Here is a 13,246-nt window from a genome sequence, read left to right on the forward strand (position 1 = left end):
TGGTCGGGCCCTCTCACTTGTTTTAAACGCCAATCGCGTGCGTCAAAGTCCATTTACTACCTTTATTATCTAACCACAATTGTCTTCTAAATTGATTTACCCCCTAACCCAATTCAGTGGGTCCGTCAGTTGGCCAAAGTGCTGATTAGATGAACAAGCGACAGGCAGTCGGCAGACAGGTAAACACCAACTAAAAACATTTTCAAGTTCAGTGGCTTTGATATAAAATAGTTAACCAACCACTTAACCGGATTTAACCGGCAGTCAAAAGCGTTAAGCAGCTTATGATTATATTTATAGGAGCACTTGACGTGAACTACTTGAACCCAGCCACTGTTTGTTTGCAGCATAGAAAATTAAATAAGCGAGAGTGGTCGACTAGGGAGTGGCTAAATAGGGGAGACCCCAAGCCCAGCACAGAGCTGTCATTGCAAGCATTCGATTATTTTTCTATACATACCAAATAGTAAACACATATACAAAAAACGATGCATACAGGCATACATACATGCATGCATACATACACACATACATACACACATACATACATGCATACATCCATACATCCATACATACATACATACATACATACCTACATACATACATACATACATACATACATACATACATACATACATACATACATACATACATACATACATACATACATACATACATACATACATACATACATACATACATACATACCTACATACCTACATACCTACATACCTACATACCTACATACCTACATACCTACATACCTACATACCTACATACCTACATACCTACATACCTACTTATATACTTACATACCTACAGACACCTCCTGCTCCTCCGGCTCCTCAGCACCCAGCGTTGGGCGGCTGTCCGTGCCTAATTCATTGGTGAAGCCTGCAGACCCTACTTAAATTTTTGAGAATCGAGGAGAAGGGCAGCTTTAATAAATATGTTTTCTTATTTAAAGTTGCTGCGCAACAAGACAAATTGGTCTGCTGTTGGTTGATAAGACAACTTACATGCATACATACATACATATATATGCACATACATACATACACACACGCACACACATACATACAAACATGCAGGCCCCATAACTCGGTCAAATCTCATCCGATTTTCATAAGGTTTGGCTTTTTGTTAATGATTTGGCCTCATAATTAAATTGGCATCAAAATCCGGCAACATAATTTTGGATCGAAATTCATGTGGAAATTGTACCCCAAACTATTCTATATAGACATAGGTCTAAAGTACCCACCCCCATAAATTGGTCAAATCTCATCCGATTTTCATAAGGTTTGTCTTTTTGTTCATGGTTTTGCCTCATAATCAAATTGGCATCAAAATCTGCCAACATAATTTTTGGTCGAAATACATGTGAAAATTGTGCCCTCAAATATCCTATATCGACATGGATCAATATTTCCCACCCCCATAACTTAGTCAAATCTCATCCGATTTTCACGAAGTTGGGCGTTTTGTTCATGATTTGGTCTCATAATCAAATTGGCATCAACATCTGGCAACATAATTTTTGGTCGAAATTCATGTAAAAATTGTGACCTCAAATATCCTATATAGACATAGGTCCAAATTTCCCACCCCCATAACTTAGTCAAATCTCATCCGATTTTCACGAAGTTTGGCGTTTTGTTCATGATTTGGTCTCATAATCAAATTGGCATCAAAATCTGGCAACATAATTTTTGGTCGAAATTCATGTAAAAATTGTGACCTCAAATATCCTATATAGACATAGGTCCAATTTTCCCACCTCCATAACTCAGTCAAATCTCATCCGATTTTCACGAAGTTTGGCGTTTTGTTCATGATTTGGTCTCATAATCAAAGTTGCATCAAAATGTGGACACATCATTTTTGGTCGAAATTCATGTGAAAATTGTGCCTTCAAATATCCTATATAGACATGGATCAATATTTCCTACCCCCATAACTTAGTCAAATATCATCCGATTTTCACGAAGTTTGGCGTTTTGTTCATGGTTTTGCCTCATAATCAAATTGGCATTAAAACGTGGCAACATAATTTTTGGTCGAAATTTATGTATAAATGGTACCCCTAAATATCCTATATAGTCATAGATCAATATTTCCCACCCCCATAACTCAGTCAAATCTCATCGGATTTTGACGAAGTTTGGCGTTTAGTTCATGATTTGGTCTCATAATCAAATTGGCATCAAAATCTGGCAACATAATTTTTGGTCGAAATTCATGTAAAAATTGTGACCTCAAATATCCTATATAGACATAGGTCCAATTTTCCCACCTCCATAACTCAGTCAAATCTCATCCGATTTTCACGAAGTTTGGCGTTTAGTTCATGATTTGGTCTCATAATCAAATTGGCATCAAAATCTGGCAACATAATTTTTGGTCGAAATTCATGTAAAAATTGTGACCTCAAATATCCTATATAGACATAGGTCCAAATTTCCCACCTCCATAACTCAGTCAAATCTCGTCCGATTTTCTTAAGGTTTGGCGTTTTGTTCATGATTTGGTCTCATAATCAAATTGGCTTAAAAATTTGGCAACATAATTTTTGGTCGAAATTCATGTATAAATGGTACTCCTAAATATCCTATATAGACATGGGTCATATTTCCCACCACCATAACTTAGTCAAATCTCATCCGATTTTCACGAAGTTTGGCGTTTTGTTCATGATTTGGTCTCATAATCAAATTGGCATCAAAATCTGGCAACATAATTTTTGGTCGAAATTCATGTAAAAATTGTGACCTCAAATATCCTATATAGACATAGGTCCAAATTTCCCACCTCCATAACTCAGTCAAATCTCATCCGATTTTCACGAAGTTTGGCGTTTTGTTCATGATTTGGTCTCATAATCAAAGTTGCATCAAAATGTGGACACATCATTTTTGGTCGAAATTCATGTGAAAATTGTGCCTTCAAATATCCTATATAGACATGGATCAATATTTCCTACCCCCATAACTTAGTCAAATATCATCCGATTTTCACGAAGTTTGGCGTTTTGTTCATGGTTTTGCCTCATAATCAAATTGGCATTAAAACGTGGCAACATAATTTTTGGTCGAAATTTATGTATAAATGGTACCCCTAAATATCCTATATAGTCATAGATCAATATTTCCCACCCCCATAACTCAGTCAAATCTCATCGGATTTTGACGAAGTTTGGCGTTTAGTTCATGATTTGGTCTCATAATCAAATTGGCATCAAAATCTGGCAACATAATTTTTGGTCGAAATTCATGTAAAAATTGTGACCTCAAATCCTATATAGACATAGGTCCAAATTTCCCACCCCCATAACTCAGTCAAATCTCATCCGATTTTCACGAAGTTTGGCGTTTTGTTCATGATTTGGTCTCATAATCAAAGTTGCGTCAAAATCTGGACACATCATTTTTGGTCGAAATTCCTGTGAAAATTGTGCCTTCAAATATCCTATATAGACATGGATCAATATTTCCCACCCCCATAACTCAGTCAAATCTCGTCCGATTTTGATAAGGTTTGGCGTTTTGTTCATGATTTGGTCTCATAATCAAATTGGCATCAAAATGTTTTAGGAATAAGAAAATGTCTCAAATTAAGCACAAAATACTTTTTACAAATACTTTTCCGTAGAATCCGCCAAGATCGACGGCGAAGTTATGTCGCTTTGAAACGTCATATCTCCATGATTTTTTTAGATCGGCGGAGTTATGTCGCTTCAAAACGACACAACTACCCCGATAACTTTCAATTGCTATATCTCGGCCAAATAAAGCCCGATAGGGGCCAAAAAGGGAGGGGCTACTCGGCGAGGTCCTTAGAATCCGCCAAGATCGACGGCGAAGTTATGTCGCTTTGAAACGTCATACCTCCATGATTAATTTAGATCGGCGGAGTTATGTCTCTTCAAAACGACATAACTACCCCGAAAACTTTAAATGCTCACATCTTGGCCAAATAAAGCCCGATAGGGGCCAAAAAGGGAGGGGCTAGTCGGGAAGGTCCGTAGAATATGCCAAGATCGACGGCGAAGTTATGTCGCTTTGAAACGTCATACCTCCATGATTTTTTTAGATCGGCGGAGTTATGTCGCTTCAAAACAACATAACTACCCCGAAAACTTTAAATGGTCATTTCTCGGCCAAATAAAGCCCGATAGGGGCCAAAAAGGGAGGGGCTAGTCGGGGAGGTCCGTAGAATCCGCCACGATCGACGGCTAAGTTATGTCGCTTTGAAACGTCATATCTCCATGATTTTTTTAGATCGGCGGAGTTATGTCGCTTCAAAACGACATAACTACCCCGAAAACTTTAAATGGCTATATTTCGGTCAAATAAAGCCCGATAAGGGGCCAAAAAGGGAGGGACTAGTCGGTGAGGTCCGTAGAATCCGCCAAGATCGACGGCGAAGTTATGTCGCTTTGAAACGTCATATCTCCATGATTTTTTTAGATCGGCGGAGATATGTCGCTTCAAAACGACATAACTACCCCGAAAACTTTAAATGGCTATATCTCGGCCAAATAAAGCCCGATAGGGGCCAAAAAGGGAGGGGCTACGCGGGGAGGTCCGTAGAATCCGCCAAGATCGACATAACTACCCCGAAAACTTTAAATGATCATGTCTCGGGAGGGGCTAGTCGGGGAGGTCCGTAGAATCCGCCAAGATCGACGGCGAAGTTATGTCGCTTTGAAACGTCATATCTCCAGGATTTTTTTAGATCGGCGGAGTTATGTCGCTTCAAAACGACATAACTACCCCGAAAACTTTAAATGGCTATATCTCGGCCAAATAAAGCCCGATAGGGGCCAAAAAGGGAGGGGCTAGTCGGGGAAGTCTGTAGAATCTGCCAAGATCGACGGCGAAGTTATGTCGCTTTGAAACGTCATATCTCCATGATTTTTTTAGATCGGCGGAGTTATGTCGCTTCAAAACGACATAACTACCCCGAAAACTTTAAATTGCTATATCTCGGCCAAATAAAGCCCGATAGGGGCCAAAAAGGGAGGGGCTACCCGGCGAGGTCCTTAGAATCCGCCAAGATCGACGGCGAAGTTATGTCGCTTTGAAACGTCATACCTCCATGATTAATTTAGAACGGCGGAGTTGTGTCGCTTCAAAACGACATAACTACCCCGAAAACTTTAAATGCTCATATCTCGGCCAAATAAAGCCCGCTAGGGGCCAAAAAGGGAGGGGCTAGTCGGGAAGGTCCGTAGAATATGCCAAGATCGACGGCGAAGTTATGTCGCTTTGAAACGTCATACCTCCATGATTTTTTTAGATCGGCGGAGCTATGTCGCTTCAAAACAACATAACTACCCCGAAAACTTTAAATGGTCATTTCTCGGCCAAATAAAGCCCGATAGGGGCCAAAAAGGGAGGGGCTAGTCGGGGAGGTCCGTAGAATCCGCCACGATCGACGGCGAAGTTATGTCGCTTTGAAACGTCATATCTCCATGATTTTTTTTGATCGGCGGAGTTATGTCGCTTCAAAACGACATAACTACCCCGAAAACTTTAAATGGCTATATCTCGGCCAAATAAAGCCCGATAGGGGCCAAAAAGGGAGGGGCTACTCGGGGAGGTCCGTAGAATCCGCCAAGATCGACGGCGAAGTTATGTCGCTTTGAAACGTCATATCTCCATGATTTTTTTTGATCGGCGGAGTTATGTCGCTTCAAAACGACATAACTACCCCGAAAACTTTAAATGGCTATATCTCGGCCAAATAAAGCCCGATAGGGGCCAAAAAGGGAGGGGCTACGCGGGGAGGTCCGTAGAATCCCCCAAGATCGACGGCGAAGTTATGTCGCTTTGAAACGTCATATCTCCATGATTTTTTTAGATCGGCGGAGTTATGTCGCTTCAAAACGACATAACTACCCCGAAAACTTTAAATGGCTATATCTCGGCCAAATAAAGCCCGATAGGGGCCAAAAAGGGAGGGGCTACGCGGGGAGGTCCGTAGAATCCGCCAAGATCGACATAACTACCCCGAAAACTTTAAATGGACATATCTCGGCCAAATAAAGCCCGATAGGGGCCAAAAAGGGAGGGGCTAGTCGGGGAGGTCCGTAGAATCCGCCAAGATCGACGGCGAAGTTATGTCGCTTTGAAACGTCATATCTCCATGATTTTTTTAGATCGGCGGAGTTATGTCGCTTCAAAACGACATAACTACCCCGACAACTTTAAATTGCTATATCTCGGCCAAATAAAGCCCGATAGGGGCCAAAAAGGGAGGGGCTACTCGGGAAGGTCCGTAGAATCCGCCAAGATCGACGGCGGAGTTATGTCGCTTCAAAACGACATAACTACCCCGAAAACTTTAAATGGCTATATCTCGGCCAAATAAAGCCCGATAGGGGCCAAAAAGGGAGGGGCTAGTCGGGGAGGTCCGTAGAATCCGCCAAGATCGACGGCGAAGTTATGTCGCTTTGAAACGTCATATCTCCATGATTTTTTTAGATCGGCGGAGTTATGTCGCTTCAAAACGACATAACTACCCCGACAACTTTAAATTGCTATATCTCGGCCAAATAAAGCCCGAAAGGGGCCAAAAAGGGAGGGTCTAGTAGGGGAGGTCCGTAGAATCCGCCAAGATCGACGGCGGAGCTATGTCGCTTCAAAACGACATAACTACCCCGAAAACTCTAAATGGCTATATCTCGGCCAAATAAAGCCCGATAGGGGCCAAAAAGTAAACACATATACATAAAACGATGCATACAGGCATACATACATACATGCATACATACACACATACATACATACATACATACATACATACATACATACATACATACATACATACATACATACATACATACATACATACATACATACATACATACATACATACATACATACATACATACATACATACATACATACATACCTACATACCTACATACCTACATACCTATATACCTACATACCTACATACCTACATACCTACATACCTACATACCTACATACCTACATACCTACATACCTACATACCTACATACCTACATACCTCCATACCTACTTATATACTTACATACCTACAAACACCTCCTGCTCCTCCGGCTCCTCAGCACCCAGCGTTGGGCGGCTGTCCGTGCCTAATTCATTGGTGAAGCCTGCAGACCCTACTTAAATTTTTGAGAATCGAGGAGAAGGGCAGCTTTAATAAATATGTTTTCTTATTTAAAGTTGCTGCGCAACAAGACAAATTGGTCTGCTGTTGGTTGATAAGACAACTTACATGCATACATACATACATATATATGCACATACATACATACACACACGCACACACATACATACAAACATGCAGGCCCCATAACTCGGTCAAATCTCATCCGATTTTCATAAGGTTTGTCTTTTTGTTAATGAGTTGGCTTCATAATGAAATTGGCATCAAAATCCGGCTACATAATTTTGGATCGAAATTCATGTGGAAATTGTACTCCATACTATTCTATATAGAATATAGTATATAGAATCCAAAGTACCCACCCTCATAACTCGGGCAAATCTCATCCGATTTTCATAAGGCTTGGCTTTTTGTTCATGGTTTTGCCTCATAATCAAATTGGCATCAAAATCTGGCAACATAATTTTTGGTCGAAATACATGTGAAAATTGTGCCCTCAAATATCCATATAGACATGGATCAATATTTCCCACCCCCATAACTTAGTCAAATCTCATCCGATTTTCACGAAGTTGGGCGATTTGTTCATGATTTGGTCTCATAATCAAATTGGCATCAAAATCTGGCAACATAATTTTTGGTCGAAATACAAGTGAAAATTATGGCCTTAAATATCCTATATAGACATAGGTCCAAATTTCCTACCCCCATAACTCAGTCAAATCTCGTCCGATTTTCATAAGGTTTGGCGGTTTGTTCATGATATGGTCTCATAATCAAATTGGCATCAAAATGTGGCGACATAATTTTTGGTCGAAATTCATGTGGAAATTGTGACCTCAAATATCCTATATAGACATAGGTCCAAATTTCCCACCCCCCTAACTTAGTCAAATCTCATCCGATTTTCACGAAGTTTGGCGTTTTGTTCATGATTTGGTCTCATAATCAAATCGACATGAAAATCTGGCAACATAATTTCTGGTCGAAATTCATGTAAAAATTGTGCCCTCAAATATCCTATATAGACATGGATCAATATTTCCCACCCCCATAACTCAGTCAAATCTCGTCCGATTTTCATAAGGTTTGGCGTTTTGTTCATGATTTGGTCTCATAATCAAATTGGCATCAAAATGTGGCAACATAATTTTTGGTCGAAATTCATGTGGAAATTGTGCCATCAAATATCCTATATAGACATGGATCAATATTTCCCACCCCCATAACTCAGTCAAATCTCGTCCGATTTTCATAAGGTTTGGCGTTTTGTTCATGATTTGGTCTCATAATCAAATTGGCATCAAAATGTGGCAACATAATTTTTGGTCGAAATTCATGTATAAATGGTACTCCTAAATATCCTATATAGACATGGGTCAATATTTCCCACCCCCATAACTTAGTCAAATCTCATCCGATTTTCACGAAGTTTGGCGTTTTGTTCGTGATTTGGTCTCAAAATCAAATTGGCATCAAAATCTGGCAACATAATTTTTGGTCGAAATTCATGTAAAAATTGTGACCTCAAATATCCTATATAGACATAGGTCCAAATTTCCCACCCCCATAACTCAGTCAAATCTCATCCGATTTTCACGAAGTTTGGCGTTTTGTTCATGATTTGGTCTCATAATCAAATTGGCATCAAAAGTTTACATAAGGTTCAGGGATTATCAAACATTTGTTAAGCTTTAGCCGACACTGCGAAGGAAATTCATTTTCCATTTGATTTACATGATGTGTTCTTTTATAGCACACCATGAATATTGACTGCTGTCATCAACAATTTATGATTTATGGTCTGTGACTTTGCGTTCGCATCAAACACCTGGGGCAATGCTTAAACGCAAATCGAATTGACGTATCCGTTCAGCCGTTAACTATTTACTTTGGCAGCTGATTGTCTCGTTTTGTTTTTATTTTTATAACAAATGCAAATAAGTACAGGATTTCGTCGTCTATAGCCGGAGGCCACGCGTCCAGCCTGCGTCAGTTGTTGTCAAATTGAAATCTAAGTTCAAGTTGAAATAACAAAAATATATTTAAAGGTCAAGCAAACATTATTGAGGTGAGACTGAAAAGATACTCTATACTTAATATGGGGAATAGTTGGATAATTTATATCAAGAAAGAAATTTATATTTATATCAATAAAAGAAAGTTTTCCCACATTTATACGCCCTGCTCTTGAAAATTAAGTCAATTTTTATACAAAGTATTTTCGTGTTTAATATATGCACATCTGAGAATCACATAGAAGAGCTGTTTGGAAATTAAATGTTTTGCAGAATGATATACATTAATAGACGGTTCTTTCACATATTCAGGCCCTACTCTGGGAACTTAGGGAAATTTTCGTACAAAGTATTTCAAAAAATTCATAGAACTATTCTGAGAATCACATAGAAGAGCTGTTTAAATATAAGATGCTTTCTAGAAAAATTTCCTTATTGTCTTTTATATAAATGTCTTTAACTATTTTTTTCAACTCTTATCCAAATTAAACGCTTCTAGGGTATTCAAATGCAATTTGGATATTCAAAAACGCAATTTGCTTATGGCCAATCGACGTATATTTTTTTTGGACGCTTACCAAGAAAATGTTTGTCTTTGTGGCCAACAAAAAATGTTATTCAAAATGCAATTGAAAAATGCATTCGACCGTACTGTGGATATATATGGTCTATGTTTTTGCTGCTATATTAACAGATCAATAGATAGATATATCTATATTTGTATAAATGTATTTTAGACAAATGCAAATAGTACATGTTTTCTATCTGCTCTTTAAACTTTAACCTTATGCCTAACCTTAATCGATAGACACACGCGCAGAGTCAATTTTTGGCTGGGCAGAGGAAAGTTCTTTCGTTGACGATAGAAATATATATTTACCCAACAAATCAAAACCAATTGCCGACATGGGAAATGTGGGGGTGTATGCCTCATAAAAAAATACACTGGATTATAACCGGTAATGGGCCATATTAACCGGTTCAATGTGGTTCTCCCGCCAAGGCGAAATGTTCCACAACGAAACTTGGTCAAAACGAAGCAGCTGCCAACTAACCAAATTTATGGCTAAAAACAATTTTAAAACAATTGCCACATGTTTATATCTGAATGTAGTACATACAGTCAGAGAAAAGAGATTGCCTTAGTTCTATAAGTCAGATAGTTTTGTGCTTATAGCAAAATAAATTAAAATACTTGAACTAAGTACAAAAGACTTTTTACAAAAAATTGCATGCTTAAAACAAGCTTCAATCCTTTTCAATTTCAGTAAAAGATTCATCAGATTGAGTACTACACGTGTGTCTTGTATTTAGGAATTTAAAAAAAAGGAAAGTTTTAGGAATAAGAAAATGTCTCAAAATAAGCACAAAATACTTTTTACAAATACTTATCCGTCGAATCCGCTAAGATCGACGGCGAAGTTATGTCGCTTTGAAACGTCATATCTCCATGATTAATTTAGATCGGCGGAGTTATGTCGCTTCAAAACGACATAACTACCCCGAAAACTTTAAATGGCTATATCTCGGCCAAATAAAGCCCGATAGGGGCCAAAAAGGGAGGGGCTAGTCGGGGAGGTCCGTAGAATCCGCCAAGATCGACGGCGAAGTTATGTCGCTTTGAAACGTCATATCTCCATGATTTTTTTAGATCGGCGGAGTTATGTCGCTTCAAAATGACATAACTACCCCGATAACTTTAAATTGCTATATCTCGGCCAAATAAAGCCCGATAGGGGCCAAAAAGGGAGGGGCTACTCGGGGAGGTCCGTAGAATCCGCCAAGATCGACGGCGGAGTTATGTCGCTTCAAAACGACATAACTACCCCGAAAACTTTAAATGGCTATATCTCGGCCAAATAAAGCCCGATAGGGGCCAAATAGGGAGGGGCTAGTCGGGGAGGTCCACAGAATCCGCCAAGATCGAAGGCGAAGTTATGTCGCTTTGAAACGTCATATCTCCATGATTTTTTTAGATCGGCGGAGTTATGTCGCTTCAAAACGACATAACTGCCCCGAAAACTTTAAATGGTCATATTTCGGCCAAATAAAGCCCGAAAGGGGCCAAAAAGGGAGGGTCTAGTCGGGGAGGTCCGTAGAATCCCCCAAGATCGACGGCGGAGTTATGTCGCTTCAAAACGACATAACTACCCTGAAAACTTTAAATGGCTATATCTCGGCCAAATAAAGCCCGATAGGGGCCAAAAAGGGAGGGGCTACGCGGGGAGGTCCGTAGAATCCGCCAAGATCGACATAACTACCCCGAAAACTTTAAATGGTCATATCTCGGCCAAATAAAGCCCGATAGGGGCCAAAAAGGGAGGGGCTAGTCGGGGAGGTCCGTAGAATCCGCCAAGATCGACGGCGAAGTTATTTCGCTTTGAAACGTCATATCTCCATGATTTTTTTAGATCGGCGGAGTTATGTCGCTTCAAAACGACATAACTACCCCGAAAACTTTAAATGGCTATATCTCGGCCAAATAAAGCCCGATAGGGGCCAAAATGGGAGGGGCTACGCGGGGAGGTCCGTAGAATCCGCCAAGGTCGACGGCGGAATTATGTCGCTTCAAAACGACATAACTACCCCGAAAACTTTAAATGACTATATCTCGGCCAAATAAAGCCCGAAAGGGGCCAAAAAGGGAGGGGCTACTCGGGGAGGTCCGTAGAATCCGCCAAGATCGACATAACTACCCCGAAAACTTTAAATGGTCATATCTCGGCCAAATAAAGCCCGATAGGGGCCAAAAAGGGAGGGGCTAGTCGGGGAGGTCCGTAGAATCCGCCAAGATCGACGGCGAAGTTATTTCGCTTTGAAACGTCATATCTCCATGATTTTTTTAGATCGGCGGAGTTATGTCGCTTCAAAACGACATAACTACCCCGAAAACTTTAAATGGCTATATCTCGGCCAAATAAAGCCCGATAGGGGCCAAAAAGGGAGGGGCTACGCGGGGAAGTCCGTAGAATCCGCCAAGATCGACGGCGAAGTTATGTCGCTTTGAAACGTCATATCTCCATGCTTTTTTTTGATCGGCGGAGTTATGTCGCTTCAAAACGAAATAACTACCCCGAAAACTTTAAATGACTATATCTCGGCCAAATAAAGCCCGAAAGGGGCCAAAAAGGGAGGGTCTAGTCGAGGAGGTCCGTAGAATCCGCCAAGATCGACGGCGAAGTTATGTCGCTTTGAAACGTCATATCTCCATGATTTTTTTAGATCAGCGGAGTTATGTCGCTTCAAAACGACATAACTACCCCGAAAACTTTAAATGACTATATCTCGGCCAAATAAAGCCCGATAGGGGCCAAAAAGGGAGGGGCTACTCGGGGAGGTCCGTAGAATCCGCCAAGATCGACGGCGGAGTTATGTCGCTTCAAAACGACATAACTACCCCGAAAACTTTAAATGACTATATCTCGGCCAAATAAAGCCCGATAGGGGCCAAAAAGGGAGGGGCTAGTCGGGGAGGTCCGTAGAATCCGCCAAGATCGACGGCGAAGTTATGTCGCTTTGAAATGCTTTGGATGTTTACAAGGTTTGAAATTATTTTATTAAATTTACACTTTTTAAGTATTTTTTTAAGTCTAAGATTTATGAGTTTTAATATTAGGCAATTCTTAAAATAAGAATTTCTTTTTTTCTTATTGACAATTTACATCAAGTACAAACTACTTGAATATTTCTCAAAGTGTATGCATGTGAGTGCGTGGGTACTCGGCGCATTCATTAGAATTTCCATTGGCATTTGCAAACTTGATAAATAAACCACTCGGAGAGGCATTCCCGGCCGGTTTCATTGTGTGCAGCCCAGTTAACGGATCCAATTGTGAGCCCTAAATGTGTGTCAAGTGCCGGGCTGGTGCCTCGGGGGGAAGGTGCCATAAAATGCCTACGCAAAGCAATTTGAAATTATTTATCCTTGAATAGGAATAGAACGGAACTTACGCCAAGGTACAAGTTGGTTTATTACTTTTATTATCTATTTGTATTCCCGATAAAAACAATAAAGTCATGCGCATTTTGGACACTTTATTGTTTTGCCAAAGCCTATTTTTATTTGT

This window comes from Drosophila virilis, chromosome 4 (genome assembly GCF_030788295.1).
Source record: "Drosophila virilis strain 15010-1051.87 chromosome 4, Dvir_AGI_RSII-ME, whole genome shotgun sequence".
Classification (NCBI taxonomy): Eukaryota; Metazoa; Arthropoda; class Insecta; order Diptera; family Drosophilidae; genus Drosophila; species Drosophila virilis.